Source organism: Stegodyphus dumicola, chromosome X2 (genome assembly GCF_044657685.1).
Source record: "Stegodyphus dumicola isolate Sdum_Otavi_A_Nest chromosome X2, ASM4465768v1".
Lineage (NCBI taxonomy): Eukaryota > Metazoa > Arthropoda > Arachnida > Araneae > Eresidae > Stegodyphus > Stegodyphus dumicola.
The window spans coordinates 114,921,613-114,936,800 of NC_140781.1; the positions used below are offsets into that span (position 1 = coordinate 114,921,613).

Consider the following 15,188-nt stretch of genomic DNA (forward strand, 5'->3'; position numbering starts at 1 on the left):
AATATGGTACAGTTATTTTTTATTATATAGTTCGCAGCAGAAAATGTAATTTGTATTCCTAATAAACGCAGTTCAGATCTTGAAAATTTTGGGGAAGCAAGTTATTCATTTAAAATTCCTGGATCTCTTGGAGTAAATTGCAGTTCCAGATTACTGAATATTTATTCAGTTAGCATGATTTATTATGACAGATTACTGATTGCTTTCGCGGTAAGTAAGTAATAACAGTCAGAAGTTGTTGAAAAAATACAGAACAATGTTGTGGTATAGACATTGACTGAGAAAAAGTGCCTGTCAGAGGCTTTCAAAATTAATGAACAGTAAACGTATCCTTTACCAACCTTCAGCGTTTCCTAGACTGTCAGGAGAACAACCAACCATTTAATACTGTACAAAAGACCATTACAACATTGATATATTTCATCGATACATGCGTCGAATACTGTTCCACGGCACTGCTGCTGGAAAGGTATCATTCATCATCTTTCTCCATGCAAGCACTATTGAACAGCTGACAAATCGGACATATAAGCACACAAGATGAAAATGGATAAACGTAAGTAGTTTATCACCACCTTTTCTTCTCAGAAGTGATATTGAATGATTAAAATACGAATAAAGATAAGACCCTTCAAAGCACCTACATTCTGCAAACATCTTTAAAGATTAATCATAAAACGTCAGGAAAGGCGGAGGAAAAAGGAATTAATTTACAATGAGTAAATTTTTCTATGACAATGAACGTGCATTAGATTTGTAATGTTACGCGTCTCTAAATTATTTTCCCCCATACATGTATCTAAATACGATTAAAAAGAAACAGTTTTCAAGATTTAGACATAGGAAAAGAATAATAAATGTCTAGGCAATGTTCTTTGCAATAAAATTAAACCTGTTTTGAAATGTAAGGAGTTAAATGAGCGATGTTACACGAAACTCTCTACTATGATATGTCAGTTGAACATATTATTAATTAGGCTTCAGTCGCTGGTAAAAGTGTTTGATTCACTACTATAATATTGCTCTAGAGAACAAGCAAATTGATTCATATGTATGAAAAAAACTGAATTTAGGGGTAATTAAAATTTATATTTGACATTGAGTAAAAGAAGTCATTCTTAAAGTAAACAGAGTTTCGTGTTATACAGTTTTCGAAAAGAAGGCTAATTTAGTTCCGGAAGGCACAATATTTCCCTTAGAACAGTACAAAAACAAGTGATGGTACTCGGAAAGTGAAGATCTAGAATAAGAATATTTTAAGTGAGTGATTGTTTCAGAACTGACCATGTCCTTGAAAATTATGATTGGTTCCTACTTTGTGTTGAATTCTTTCATGAAAATTTTCTTATTGAATGAAGGATAAAACAAAAGATTTAGTGATCTGAATATTAAGACATTCGACAGAAATGTATACAAAGATGCATTTGTTGGTTACAGCACTTAGAATAATACTGCTCACATTACAAAAGCATGGATGAAAGTAAGAATAAAGAGAAAGAATTTTGTCTTCTAACTACCCACTATGCATTTAAGCTTACGAGGTAGTTTTCATATATTTGTACTAATTAAGTACTCTATTCTTTAAAGCGCACTAATTTATTTAATATGGTTTTTATTTCTGATAGCGAGGTTCTGTCTTTCAATATGAAGCAATAATAAATGCGTGTTTACATGAATTCAAAATAGTCGATATGCAGAGAAGGTAAGCTGAGTTATGAATTTTTCACTAAAGTCTCCAGATGTTTGAAACAAAGCAAACTGACTGTTTTGAAACTTTACATCTCTCTCCTTGAATTCTAGAAAAGGGTGTTAGTTTTGAACTATAAGCTAAGAATCTTTCTGTGAGGTACATTTATAAATTTATAGAATGTTAGACTAAATCTGCTATTCCTTTGCGTCATTATTTTATACAGTATTTGAAAATTCTGCAGGCATAAAATATTTTCATTGAATCATTTTCTAGTTAAAGAGCTGAAAACTGAGATTATTATCTTCTAAAGCTAAAACAAGAGGAAAGTACTGAGATAAATGTTATTAATAGGAATTTAAAGTTTAAAATAATTATCACATTATCACTTTTATATAAGCTACTTGGAATTATTTTCATTTACGTAATTCTCATAGCATCGACAGGGTTTGGCATCTGTACCATTCACTTAACAAAAATAGCAAGCTAATTGTGTTATGAGATGTTAAATTAATTTATGACTACAAATGGTTTTTAAAAGCTCCGGCTGAAACTGTTTTATTAAATGCTATGCTTCGTATTATACTCGAGAGTAAAAAAATGGTACCTGTCTAACTACGAAACGCCCTAATATTCTTCAAAAACCACGCTTTAATGACGTATCAGTCCTAGAAATATCGTAAGTTCGGAGGTTATGAACCATTACAAATATGATATGAAAAATGATAAGATTCCTGGAAGAGCTTTAAAAAATGAGAAATTCTCGATTCCAGTCTCTCATCGGTTTTCAGTTGTTTTCTTTTTCCGAATGGAAACAATTGCCTGAATGTTTATTCGTTTCTTCCTGAAATTCAGTTAATTGTTATATTTAAAGTTACGAGTGGCCTACGAGTTGTAAACATTCCTGAACGGTTCTACGCTTTTTGGGGCCCACCAGCGGCCGAGCGGTAAAGTCGCTGAACACTGGTAGTTCGGTCCGAGGTTCGAATCCCGCGAACGGGCTGGCTGCATGGGCGTTTTCGTGGTTTTCCCCATGTGTAACGTGTATACGAGCCAGTTTCCCTTAGAAAGTCCTCCACGAAAGGCATCCCTCCCCTTAGGCAGATAGCCCTCGTGTGCTTTGCCATAATTAAATACACACACAATTCTACGCTTTTTGGTTTTAATCACATTGTTAAGAAAACTTTCGGAAGCTAAAATCCTAAAGGCTTAAATGCTAATCCCGTAATATTTGTAAATAAATAAATTCAGGTAGCAAGAATCTGTGAAAAGGAATAATTTAGCAACAGATAAAAGTTTAACTAATTCAATGAATTGTAAGCTACTTTATATTGAAAATAAATTAAAATGTCAAAAAATACTTTCTGAAATAGATGTATTTATCAAGCAGCTTCATACGAATGCAGTATGTTAAATAATACGATTTCAACTGTCTTTTAATAAGATGGCAGATTCAAACCTCTTAATACATTCAATTATATTTCTTCAAATCATATTTTTTCAGATTTAAGTTTCTTTTTCCACGCTGTTATTTCATACGAAAAAAGTAATTATATTTGGGAAAAATGTTAAATTTCTTTTTATTTCGAAGCTGCTTGTAAGTTACTATAATCACATACTCCATTTTATTCAACATGCATATTGTTATTCACTATGTTGTAATATAGTTGTAAACACTAATACCTAAATTACTAGTTCTGTTCAAAATTATTAGCTTTGGTTCATTCTGGCATTTGAAGATGATGGAAAAAAATATATTAAAGCATTCAGGAAGGAAAATAACTAGCAAACGTGGTACAAATGATTCTGTAAAACCTCAATAACTGGAAGGAAGTGATGAAAAGCATCTCTTGGACTTATTTCCAGGAGAAGTTATTCCAGAAGTTATCCTTCAATGACTATCGTAATTATTTGGACCAACAACACTTCAGTAGAACATTCATCTTAATTTCATGCATCATTGCACACTTCTAGTAAGAGTGTAACAAATATATTTGTTGTCAAGATATGAAACATGATATCTCTTACACATACTTGACGTGGAGATTGAATATAACAATCTAAGAAAAGTAGATGCAGTGTAATTAGGAAAAAAAATGTTTTGCAAAGATTTTATTGCAAAGTATTGAGTACGAAAAACGGAAATGTTTGCTCCTCCTGCAAGATATTGTGATGGAAGGCGTGTAAAGTGTGATAACGGAAAGAACGTTTATTTTTTCTGAAAGAATATATATATATATATAGAAATTTTTAAGTATTAGTTTACATTAATTCATTTCAAACCAATTATAAAGAGACTGTAGCGTATGTTCTTTAATATTTTAATTTTTAAATGTAAAGAATCTTATTAAATTTTGAAGCATTAGAGTTTTAATCTTTTAAAAGGCTTTCTTTTACTTTGTAGTAAGATGTAGTATAGAAGAAAATCGGGGGGGGGGATTTCTCCTCTCTGTAATAAACATTTCCAATAAAACTAAAGTATTTAAGTTTATTTAATCCCTTAAATCAAATGAGTGTATAGTTGAAAGATTAGATAAACATAAAAGGATATTTATTTAAGCTCATCGATTTAAAATTACCAAAAGTTTTTCCAGGATTAAGAGTCATGAATTTTTTGTAGGACTAAGAGACTGTTGTGAAGATAAGATGGTATAAACGTTATTCAGGTATTTTTGTTCTTAATACACCATCTACGCTCTAATTTGAGAGTCTTCTGTCGTTTTTTTCTTATGTTTATGATAACAATTTCTTTAAAGAAATTGGGAGATGAAAATCCTCTGATATCGAAGATATTGTTTCTAAAGTCAGGGAGTGCAAAGCTCTAGAATTTCGTACTTCGAGATGTTTTTGAACGAAGCTGAGACAAAGCATAGAAAACGTGCCTAGCGTTAGACAGACAGGCCCTTGAATCATGATTATTGTTACCCACAGAAGGGAAGGCCTGGTGAATCATTAACAGCAACTAAAATGAGAAATTCATGCAATAAAATTGGTAACATTAGATTGATTCTGAGAGAAGCATGCTTTATTCATGGAAAATGCTATAGTAGTAATGAAGAATTACACCTTCAATAACTAAGGTGAGAACTCTACAAATGTTGTAAAGCAAAATTATTAATAATTGGTTAATCCTGAGCAAAGCCAGGATATCTAAAGCCCTAGACCACAGTATTCTTTCAAGGACTGAAATTAAATTTTTGCATGTAAAAGGAAAAGATTTGATTATAAGCAGATATATGACGATTTTAGGTCCCCGTAAAGCCTTGGGCCTTATGATCCTAGAGGGTAATCAGACCCTGTATAAAGCTTATTTTGTTCATGTAAATTTTTTTATAGAAATGACATGTTTATCTCAGAAATACATGAAATATTTACTCTGTGTATGAATGACTACAATGCCTCTTTCCTAACTGTGCCTTTTAACTGAATTTTACGCGCTGTTGCTTCAGAAAGCGAAATGAAATTTTAAATAAGCGCGCAAATTTGCAAAACAATTTATAGTAAGTATAATAGTAATTTAACAAGAGAAATTTTAATAGAAATAAGTGCAATCTTGCTCGTAAATAACAGTGTACGAACTTAATTAAATCTGTGTACATTCAAAATCAATAACACCAAGAATAAGTTTTACTCTTCAAGAAGCAGACGTAATTGTCTCTCGCCCTAACTTAATAACGTAAATTCATCTTACCCCGGTGGAACACTCATATTTGAGTTTATTCTTAATTTATCATAGCAGTTTAATTTAGAATTCGGTTAACATATGATGAATCAGTCGAGCAGAAACGAGAAATTTTTGAAGTACTAAGGTAATAGCGAATTCATACTTCTATAAACTAAATAAATATTACATGGCCTTTCTTTCTATTTTTAATTATGTATTCATTAATTTTCATACTTCTGGTCAGAATAATCTATAAAGAGTTATAAGGTATTTCTCCCGCCTTCTTGGCATGCGTTCGTGGTGTTGTGGTCTGCACGCTGGGCGCGTATTCCAGAGGTCCGCGGTTCGATTCCCGGCGAAGGCGTTTGCTCATTTTTCATCTCTCCGGGTTTCCAATTAACCTAATGTCTCTACAGAGTCATGATAAGAGAGAAAATCAAAACAATAATTAGTTTTAAAAATAAAAATACTTTGCAATGAATTTAGCATTTTCAGTTAAAAATACAATAAATTAGTTTTAAGTTTAATGCAATCACACAGTACTTTTTTCATCTTAATAAATATACGTTTATTTGTATGTAACCCGTTTTATTTGTAATAAAAGAAATTCAGTTTTGTGGCCTGTATTAGATTCAGAATTTCAATAAGGACAAGTAATGAATATTTTTAATGAATAAATGATGGTAGTATATTATATTATTCTGAAAATATATAAATACTACAAAGTTTTATTTCACTGAAATTTAAAATGCATATTTAATGTTAGTTTGCTTTCCAGGAACTTAAGAACCAAAAGTAAATTGCTACAAACGGTGACCAGTTTGTTACTTATTTTATAATAAAATTCTACATAATACTCTTTCCGTTTTAAAGCGTATAGAAACAAGAGAGAAATCTGCTGCTCAACGGGGATAATGATTGGTGACTATGACTGCTGTACCGAACGGCCCGTGTTCGAATCCTGGAGAAGGCATGGATGTTTGTAAATGTATAGCGTCTGTGCGGCATGGAGGAACTCGCAATTTGAGTTGAGTCGGAAATCCTCTCGAGAGATTGGTGGAACTGTTAGAGAGGTGAAAGAACCTCAGAAAATTCCCCGCAAGGAGCTCTTCGTCAAAATTGGGGGGGGCAGAACTCACAAAGTCGTACTTTCACCTGCATGGTGTCCAAGGCTTTTGACGACGACAAGCACAATCTTGCCTCCTTGCCACGAGGAATTCGTGGGCTTGTTATGATACCAGAAAAGCAAGATTAGTCACATTAAGAACTAGAGAAAGCTGGATGATAACTAGCCTTCCTCCGTCTAAATGACATTAGATTTAAATTACGACTGTGGAAAAAAGTGTTGGCTACTGGGGACAAGAAAACATTAAATTTTAATACTTTTGTCACTCATAGTGAAAGGATTTAATGAAATTTGATAAAAATTTGAAATTAATTATTATGACAACATTTACCATAAGGAAAGGTACTTAATAAATGCTAATTGAAATTTACTATATTTTTCTTAAATTTATCAGAATTTTTAGACAGAATTTCCTTTGCTTGCAGATAGCAAGTATATTTGTAAGTACATATACGTATTACTTTGAGCATCTGTTCACATTTGTTTGTAAACGTGTATGTGTCGGCTCAGATCCTGTAAGAAGTCTCAGTTTCATCTTATTTAGTAGCAAAAATACACTAAAGTATGAAACTAATATCAAACAGGTTACATCATCATCGTTTAAGAAAAACAATAAATTTCCAAATATCCAAACTAAGCGGGACCACAGTCCATCTAAATATTCGAAAAATCTAGATACTTTGAGGCTATTTAATGCAATATTTCTCTCATTTAATTTATTTATTTCAAGGAGCATTACAGAGAAATTCTGGTATTTATTAACTTCATAAATCATCAAATATATCAGCTAATATAAATTTAAATATATCAAATCTCTTTAAATACATAAAAAATATATTTCTTGCATATGTCTGAAAGCTAAATTGAATCAACAGTTTAATAGTAAAGAATACACTTTTGATACATTCAAGAAAATCTATAATTTTTTATTTTTGTTTAATTATAAATTTTTGGAGAATTTTAAAAAGCCGTTTACTTCTTTTAGATTGTTGATTGAAAGTTTTTACGATATTTTTTCGACTAAAACTATAATTTTTAAGGAACTTTTAACAAAGATGGTAAAATTTATTATGTAAAAAAATGCAAGTTTACTGTTTAATTGGCCGTTGTTTTTATTGTTTGAAAGATATGATTTTAATCTAGAATTTTCAATTTTTACAATATTTGTTCTTTTTAATTATTCTAATGTTTTTAAAATTTGTATAATTTTGGAATTTTTGATTTTAAGTTTTGAGAACTGAAATCGCATTGGGTTAAGCTGTTGGCTTTATGAGAAAGAATGTAAATATTTGTGCATAGGAAACTGAGTTTTATTTGTTGTTTCATTTTTATTTTTATAGTTTTCGATTTTGCGCTTAAACAGTCAAGAAGAACGAAACGTGTTTTCAGCACTCCTTCATTGTTCACGTTTCAGTGTTTTAAATTCTTATCCCCTTGCGAGCAGATTTGAAACATTAAAATATGACTTCTTGCAATGCAGTTTTCATAATTTAAAGGTTTAAAAAAATTTTCAGTATATTTTTACTAATTTAATTTGCTTAATACATCTTTTAAAAATTTAGCAGTATTTTTACGGTTTCTTTAAATTCAAGTTAAATGTTTCTTAAAATTTTCCAGGATCGTATATGAATTAATCGTCTCAAATCTAAACGTATAACATTATTTATGTTTTTAGTGTTCTAAAATAAAACATTTCTAGTGAAATATATACTACATCTGTTTAATGTATTAAATAAGCAATCTGAATTAAACTACATTAAGCTGAAATAGTGATTGTTCATTGGCATGTAACAGTATATACGTAATAATGTTTTTTACTTAATATTTGTAATGAATTTTTAATTTAATTTTAAAGATTGAAAAAGGAAGTTTTTTTTTATAAAACAAGTCTTTTTTAACCTTTTTCAGTTTTATTATAATTTAATTTAAAAGTTCTTTTTAAATAGGTATTGCACTGTATTATTTTTAACTTCTTTTAAATCAACGAAAACACCAAAAATGGTTTAATAAATTAACAAAAGACGTAACTTTGTTTGACTTTAATAAAAGATCATGGTGTTTAAATAACTGGAGTGTTACGGATATCTGGAATTCATTTGTTAGACGTCTACTATATTGTAATTCGACTCTTCAGGACAAACGCTCTTTATATGATCAATGGGCACAAAAGGAGCTGTGAGTTACTGCAAATTTTAAGGCTTTTATTGTATTATATTATTATATATAATTATTTCTAAACTGAATAAAATCCTTTTAATCACCCCATCTGCATATATATTTCTCCTCTTTCCTAAATGCGTTTTGCTTTAAGCACTTTAGTGAAAAAGGTTAAAAGTAAAAAAAAAAAAAAAAAAAACTGCACGTTTGAAAAGAAATAAACTGCTAGTTTAGAATACAGCTACCAAAACAACTGCTAGTTTAAAATATAGCTACTGTAGTATATATACATAATGCATTTTTTTAACAGTAAAAACTAATGGTAACGTAGCGAAACTGCTACGTGCAATGACAGAAGCTGCAAAATTAAGCTTCAAACAGGATGCGATATCCTTCTGCTTTCCTGCGGAATTTATCCTTCGAAAGCTCTCTTTGAATCGCACCAGAGAGTAAATATTTAAGAAGCTCTTTAACCAGATTACCGATATTAATCTAGATTTTAGCTTAGTTCGAAAGTGACGTAGAGGCATTCATGAAAATCAGAATTGCCACATTTAATTCCTAGTTGACTTTCACTACTTATTCCCCTCACGTGCATTTCAGACCCTCATGCCATTACGTATTACATTGATCAAGCCGTACCATTAAGGATTTTCTCTCCGCAAATCCCACGTACATTTTGTGAGTCCCGAAGGGGTTAACCACTCGTTAAGATACCCTACTCTTGAGTAAATCACAGGCATTTGCTATAACATTGTCCGATGGCATAGTGGCTCATGAATTTTGGGTTCCCGGAATTGCTTTGCATTGGATACAAAATCAGGAGTAAATTTGAAAGTAAAACATTATAAATCAGAGGCCTAAGAATGCTGAGAATTAAGAAAAGAACAAAAGGTAGTTCAGTTATAATACGAGTGATTTTATGCAAAACTTGATTGAACAAACAACAAACAGTTGAATTAATAAAAGTTATATTAATGAAAATGCAACTTTGAATAATATCAGTTTCAATCCCTGGACTTCATCTTTGACTTTTAATCATCCTCTTGGATTTTTAAAATTTTATTAACTTCAGTATACTTTATGGTATGTTCAATACATTAAATATATTTTAGAAGAGCTATTTACTTCAGTTTTTATCGCAACTTAATCAGGTTAAAATGTATTTGCCAAACAAATAGCAAAAGAAACTTTAACTCCCTGTTATAACTCAATCATAACCAATCTAAATCTTGATATATCTTTATTATCTTTATTTAATAAAATACAAGAGCTATAAAGTGCAATACTTTAGCATTTCATGATTTGATTAAGTCAATTAAATTACGATTATGTCTTAAACATGTCCATTAAATGGATTGTATTTAAGTTATTAAGAAAGAAAGTGTTCAGAAAATATATTCTGGGAATTTTAGAACATAGGAATAGACAACTTTAGTTTGTATTTATTTTGTTGAGAAAGTAATTATTTATTCGATAAATATTTTAAGAACATATAACTCAGTGAAAATTTCCATTTTTATTTTTCGTGTATTATATTCATGAAGGGTTATTTAAAACGGATATTTTAATAATATTTTTAATTACATTCGAGAAATATATGAATAATTGCACATGAATTTGAAACTTGCTTTCGCTTGAATTTCATATGATACTGATATGAGGCACGAAAAGTATTATATTTGAAGAAATCTCCGTTCTTAAGGTGCAAGGAATGAATTTTTCTGCATAATAATGAATTTTAATGCTGATTACCTAAAATTTTGAAATAAAAATGGAATTTAGCTCCATTTATTATCAAAAACAGATAAAATAAAACGAAAAACATTAAACTTGCTAGAAAAGTGTATAAAACGTTTTGGAAATAAAATATCTAACTAAACTGAATGATGAATATGCAAAGCTTCAAGAACTGAAACTTTGATGAAAATTTAGAACATTTCAGCAGATAAAAATTTTATCAATTGTCTCTTCTGAAAATTTCCTTACTATAATTATTCAAAACATTTATTGTGAGAAAGAACAAAAGAGTGCATTATTTTGTTGTGTTCCTCCCTTTTGTCTATTAACTAAGTGTTGAGGAATGCACTTCGTTGCATTGCATTAATCATTGATTTATCTTAAAAGTCCCCAATCTGCAAGTTGTATGATCATTTCTTTAGTTTCCCTTGTATAACAATATATAGATTTATGTGAAACAAAGTGCGCTATTTAGAACGAATATACACTTAAAGAAGTGTCTTGATATTTGTTAATAGCAAAGGTTTTTATGAAAACTTATTTCACTGTTTCAATTTATAAGATTCTTTTCCAGCCCATTATATTGTGGAAATAAGATTTTTTTCTAGATACAAATATACGCTGCATATAAATTTTTCTTTTATGACATCAGTTAGGTTTAAAATAGTAAAACAGGACTTTTGATAAGAAAATTGCAAAGTATAAATAAAAATTTTCTTGTTAATTTTAATGTATAATATGAATTATGAAATCACTAATATCTAAACAACTAAGATAACATTAATAAAAATTAAATATGTAATCTCTTTTTCTTAAATAACTAAATATAATTTAAGATTAATTGCATTTGTAAGAGGAAAAAAATCAATTTCACTTTTTGTTTTCATGGGAAAAGATGCAATAACAGGCCACTCAAAGGCTGGTAATCAGCGCAAATAGATAACCGGAGAAAACAAGCTGATTCAGTGTTGAGTAACAGCTGTCAGACGGAGAATTAAATTCTCAACGCGAAAATCTCTGCAGTTAGCTTTTATTCTTTTCAGAAGTTTCTATTGCTTCATACTCAGAAAGACGATCAGAATTTCATAACTAGTTTTGTTAACTTGAAAGTATGATATGACTCATCGAGATTAGTTATGTAGGATAACACGTGACTATATATTGCAGCATCTAAGCTATCTTGTCTGTTGAAAGTTTAACATTTAAATGTATTCTCTGATCTGGACTTACTATTGCGAAATGTTCAATAACACATGGCATAAGTTTATAATTGCGTTCACTTGGTTTCAATATATTCTTAAAAAATACATAAGTTTTCTTCTTTCCTAGTTAGCAAAATTCCCTACTCATTTTACTCTTATAGTGTTTCTTCGTTAAAAATAGTGTTTCATTCTGGTTGCAGTGTGTTTTTCAGAACCTCGCCACATTTAAAAATTCACTGAATTCACTTTTGTTCTTTTGATGACATAACGTTTACTTATGATGCTTGAACCAGGAAAGGAAGAAGTTATTTTCGAGGTTAGAATACTTTTACAAAGATTAATTTCAAGACATTTCTGCAAGCAAACCGCATGCTAAGAACATAATATCATGTTATCTATTAAAAACTGCGAATGCATTTAATTAATGTCTTAGATTACAGTAACTTTCGTAGATTAATTAGGGAAGGGCTTAAGATAAAAAGCATGTCTTTAAAAAAAGAAGCAGAAGGTACGCTTGAAAAGCTCAAGTGTTTACTTATTTAAAGAAAAGAGGATAACCTCTAGGTAAGACCTGAAGCAGCATGTTCGATACATGACAGATATCTTTGAAAGGCATGAGAAAATTATATATTTGTACCTGTTACAAAATAATAGTCTAAACTACATATTAATTATATTATATCTGTCAATTTTTCAGCTTGCTTGTAGAAAAATATCGCTCCTATACATTTTAGCTCACTTAGTTACCTTTAAACCTTGTTGATTAATTAACTAAAGATGGATAAAAGGAGAAAAAATAAAAAATTTATAAATTCTTCGAATTAAATTTTTTTTGCCTTGTAAGGAAGGAAAAATATTTCTACCGTTTGTCCTTACGATGTAAACGTTAGCGCATATAGCTAGTAACTTAAAGATCTGCAGTTAATTCCCATTGGGAATGCAGTAGACTTTTCAGGTTTACCGCTTCAAAAATACATAATAGCCGCCCAACCGGGAGAGTGCATTGCGACGTTGACTGCTGTACCGAAGGATCCGGGTTCGAATCCCGGAGAAGGCATGGATGTTTGTAAATGTAAAATGTCTGTGCAGTTCTCCCAAACGGTTGGTGGTAGGGAAAAAGAGTGAGAGACCCTCGGGCCTGTCCTCTAGGGCTGCTCTTCATCAAAATTGGAGGAGGCGGAACTGAGCGAAGTCGTACAGACACCTGTATGTTGCTAAAGACTCTTGCCAACGACAGGCGCAGTCTTGCACTCCTTGCCACGATGAATTTAGTGGGCTTGTTCTGATGTTACTGTAAGACAAGTGAGATAAGTCGCAACAACAATAACAAAACACATAATAATCTCTGTTGTTATGTGTTTTGTTGTTTGTCTCTCTCTCAAACTAGAATGTGCTGGGATATAATTATTTATCATCTAGATTTAGTCGACTACTTCTCGTCCCAGTCATCCTTTGAATAAAAAGCAGAAATGTAAGGCATTAAAAACATTCCTTCCATTTGTAATTATCCAATAGTGGTCAGCACGTCTAGCAAGCAGAGGGGAGGGTCTGGGTTATATTCTAGGAAAAGGCATAATTGATCGCCATTTTTGCTCTTTAAAAATAACCTAATATCGCCCACAAAGTTATCATACTAATGTTGTTTACATATATAATTATCTTTGCTGATGCAATATTCTTTAAGTAAAAAGCAAACTTAAACATAGCTTTAAAAACTATAATTTCTTGGACGCTTTGAGAGAAACGTCAAGATATGATTTTTTTATGATAGAGTTTTAAAAAGTGCTATACTATCCGTAATTCTGTCAATCTTATAAAACTTACTCTGCAAGACTCTCTCAAAAAGATTAATGTAATGATTATGACTTAGTTTCAATGGCATGTCATCTATAATGCAAAAGCTCTCAACGTACACTTATTACAGCAGCGTTTGAGTCATTCTACCTGAAATTCGAATTTATCATTTTGGTAATATCTGCGACTCCCGATCTGGCATCATGCCAGAAAGCCACCGACAAGAATTTTAGCAAGAACCTTTTTTACTGCTCTCTTGAGTGATGGTTTCAGAATCTTTCACAACTGTAGGTATCACTGGAGGCTATGGATAGGGAACTTAATCACCAGATGGAGCCAAGAACTACAAAATAAACACTCGTCAAGAACGTAAATTCTTAGATTTTTCAACCAGCCCTTCAATGTTTTTTCATCTATTTGAAGACCTTTCGGATTTTAAGAAATAATGGAATAAGTGCACTTTCACAAACTAAGCTTCATGTTAATAATTGGATAAAGGTTTAATTTAAACAGACCAAGAGTCAATTCAGTAACTGGGTTTACATTCGACAAATTTCGTTGGTGATATGAAATTATGAATATTTTTAACTCTCATTTAAAATATTTCAGAACATTTCATACATTTATAAATGATCAAATTCATCTTCTTATTGCATTAATCTTTATATTAGGGTTTAAACGTTAGAGAATGATCTTTTTTCATTAACGAATTAAAAAGGTAATTAAAATAACTTTTTCTCTAATAGAAAAGCCAATTCCCACTGAATAGCCGGTAGGTAATATTATTCAGTCTCACAAAACTGCCAAGCACGTTCAGTTTATGAAAATAAAGTCAAAACATTTAAATAAATTAAACAGAAATTCTAAAACATGATTTCTTTGGAAATAATTGATTCCTCTTGTATTGTCATTATGGGCCCACCAGCGGCCGAGCGGTAAAGACGCTGAGCACTGGTAGTTCGGTCCGAGGTTGTAATCCCGCGAACGGGCTGGCTGCATGGGCGTTTTCGCGGTTTTTCCCATGTGTAACGTGTATACGAGTCAGTTTCCCTTAGAAAGTCCTCCACGAAGGCCCCCCTCCCTTTAGGCAGATAGCCCTCGTGTGCTTTGCCGTAATTAAATAATCTAATCCTTGTATTGTTATGTCAAATATTGATCTTATAATATGTTATTTATGGCCTTCGATCGCATAGAATCAGCAATAAATATCTAAAAAGTCATGTTTTTGAACTTTTCAATTAAAATTTATTTAGATAAGATTAATCTTCCTTAGATTTCTTTTGCTTTAAGATAATGCAAGCTTATATAAATTTTAATAATTTGCATTTCTCCTTTTAAATGATGTAATTTACTTTCTAAATACATTTTCGGGCCACCAGCGGCCGAGCGATAAAAGCCGCTGAACACTGGTAGCTCGGTCCAGGGTTCCAGGTTTGGCGAACAGGCTGGCTGCATGGGCGTTTTCCCCATGTATAATGTGAATACGAGCCAGTTTTCCTTAAAACACCTCCACGGGGCATCCCTCTCTTTCCGTGTAGTGCTTGAAGGAGGAGCACGTAATAAGTAAAAAAATTACATACATTTTCCGTTTTGAAAGTTATGCTTTATTTCTCAGATAATATATTTAATTGGATAGTAGAAACATAGCCTAAGATAATAAATTACGAGGTAATGATAATTTAAAATCTATTTATTAACTATTATATCAGAGCTATAAGTATTTATTTCTGCTCTTAATATAATAGGATATTATTGAGTATGTTGTTTCAAATATTTTAAGGGTACTTATGTAATTTCAAAGTACTGTTTTGAATATTC

The 15,188-nt window shown here is 31.0% G+C and overlaps 1 protein-coding gene and 1 long non-coding RNA gene across 5 annotated transcripts in view; one reads left to right on the top strand and one right to left on the bottom strand.

Moving 5' to 3' along the window:
• Positions 1–475, bottom strand: part of LOC118182257 (uncharacterized) — a 105,632-nt gene extending 105,157 nt beyond the window's left edge. The window contains exon 1 of the long non-coding RNA XR_015039208.1: positions 342–475. This is a non-coding gene — a long non-coding RNA (uncharacterized LOC118182257). The remainder of the gene's footprint in view (positions 1–341) is intronic.
• LOC118182256 (uncharacterized) overlaps positions 1–15,188 on the top strand; it is a 253,961-nt gene that overhangs the window by 47,941 nt on the left and 190,832 nt on the right. The gene's annotated exons all lie outside the window — the stretch shown is intronic.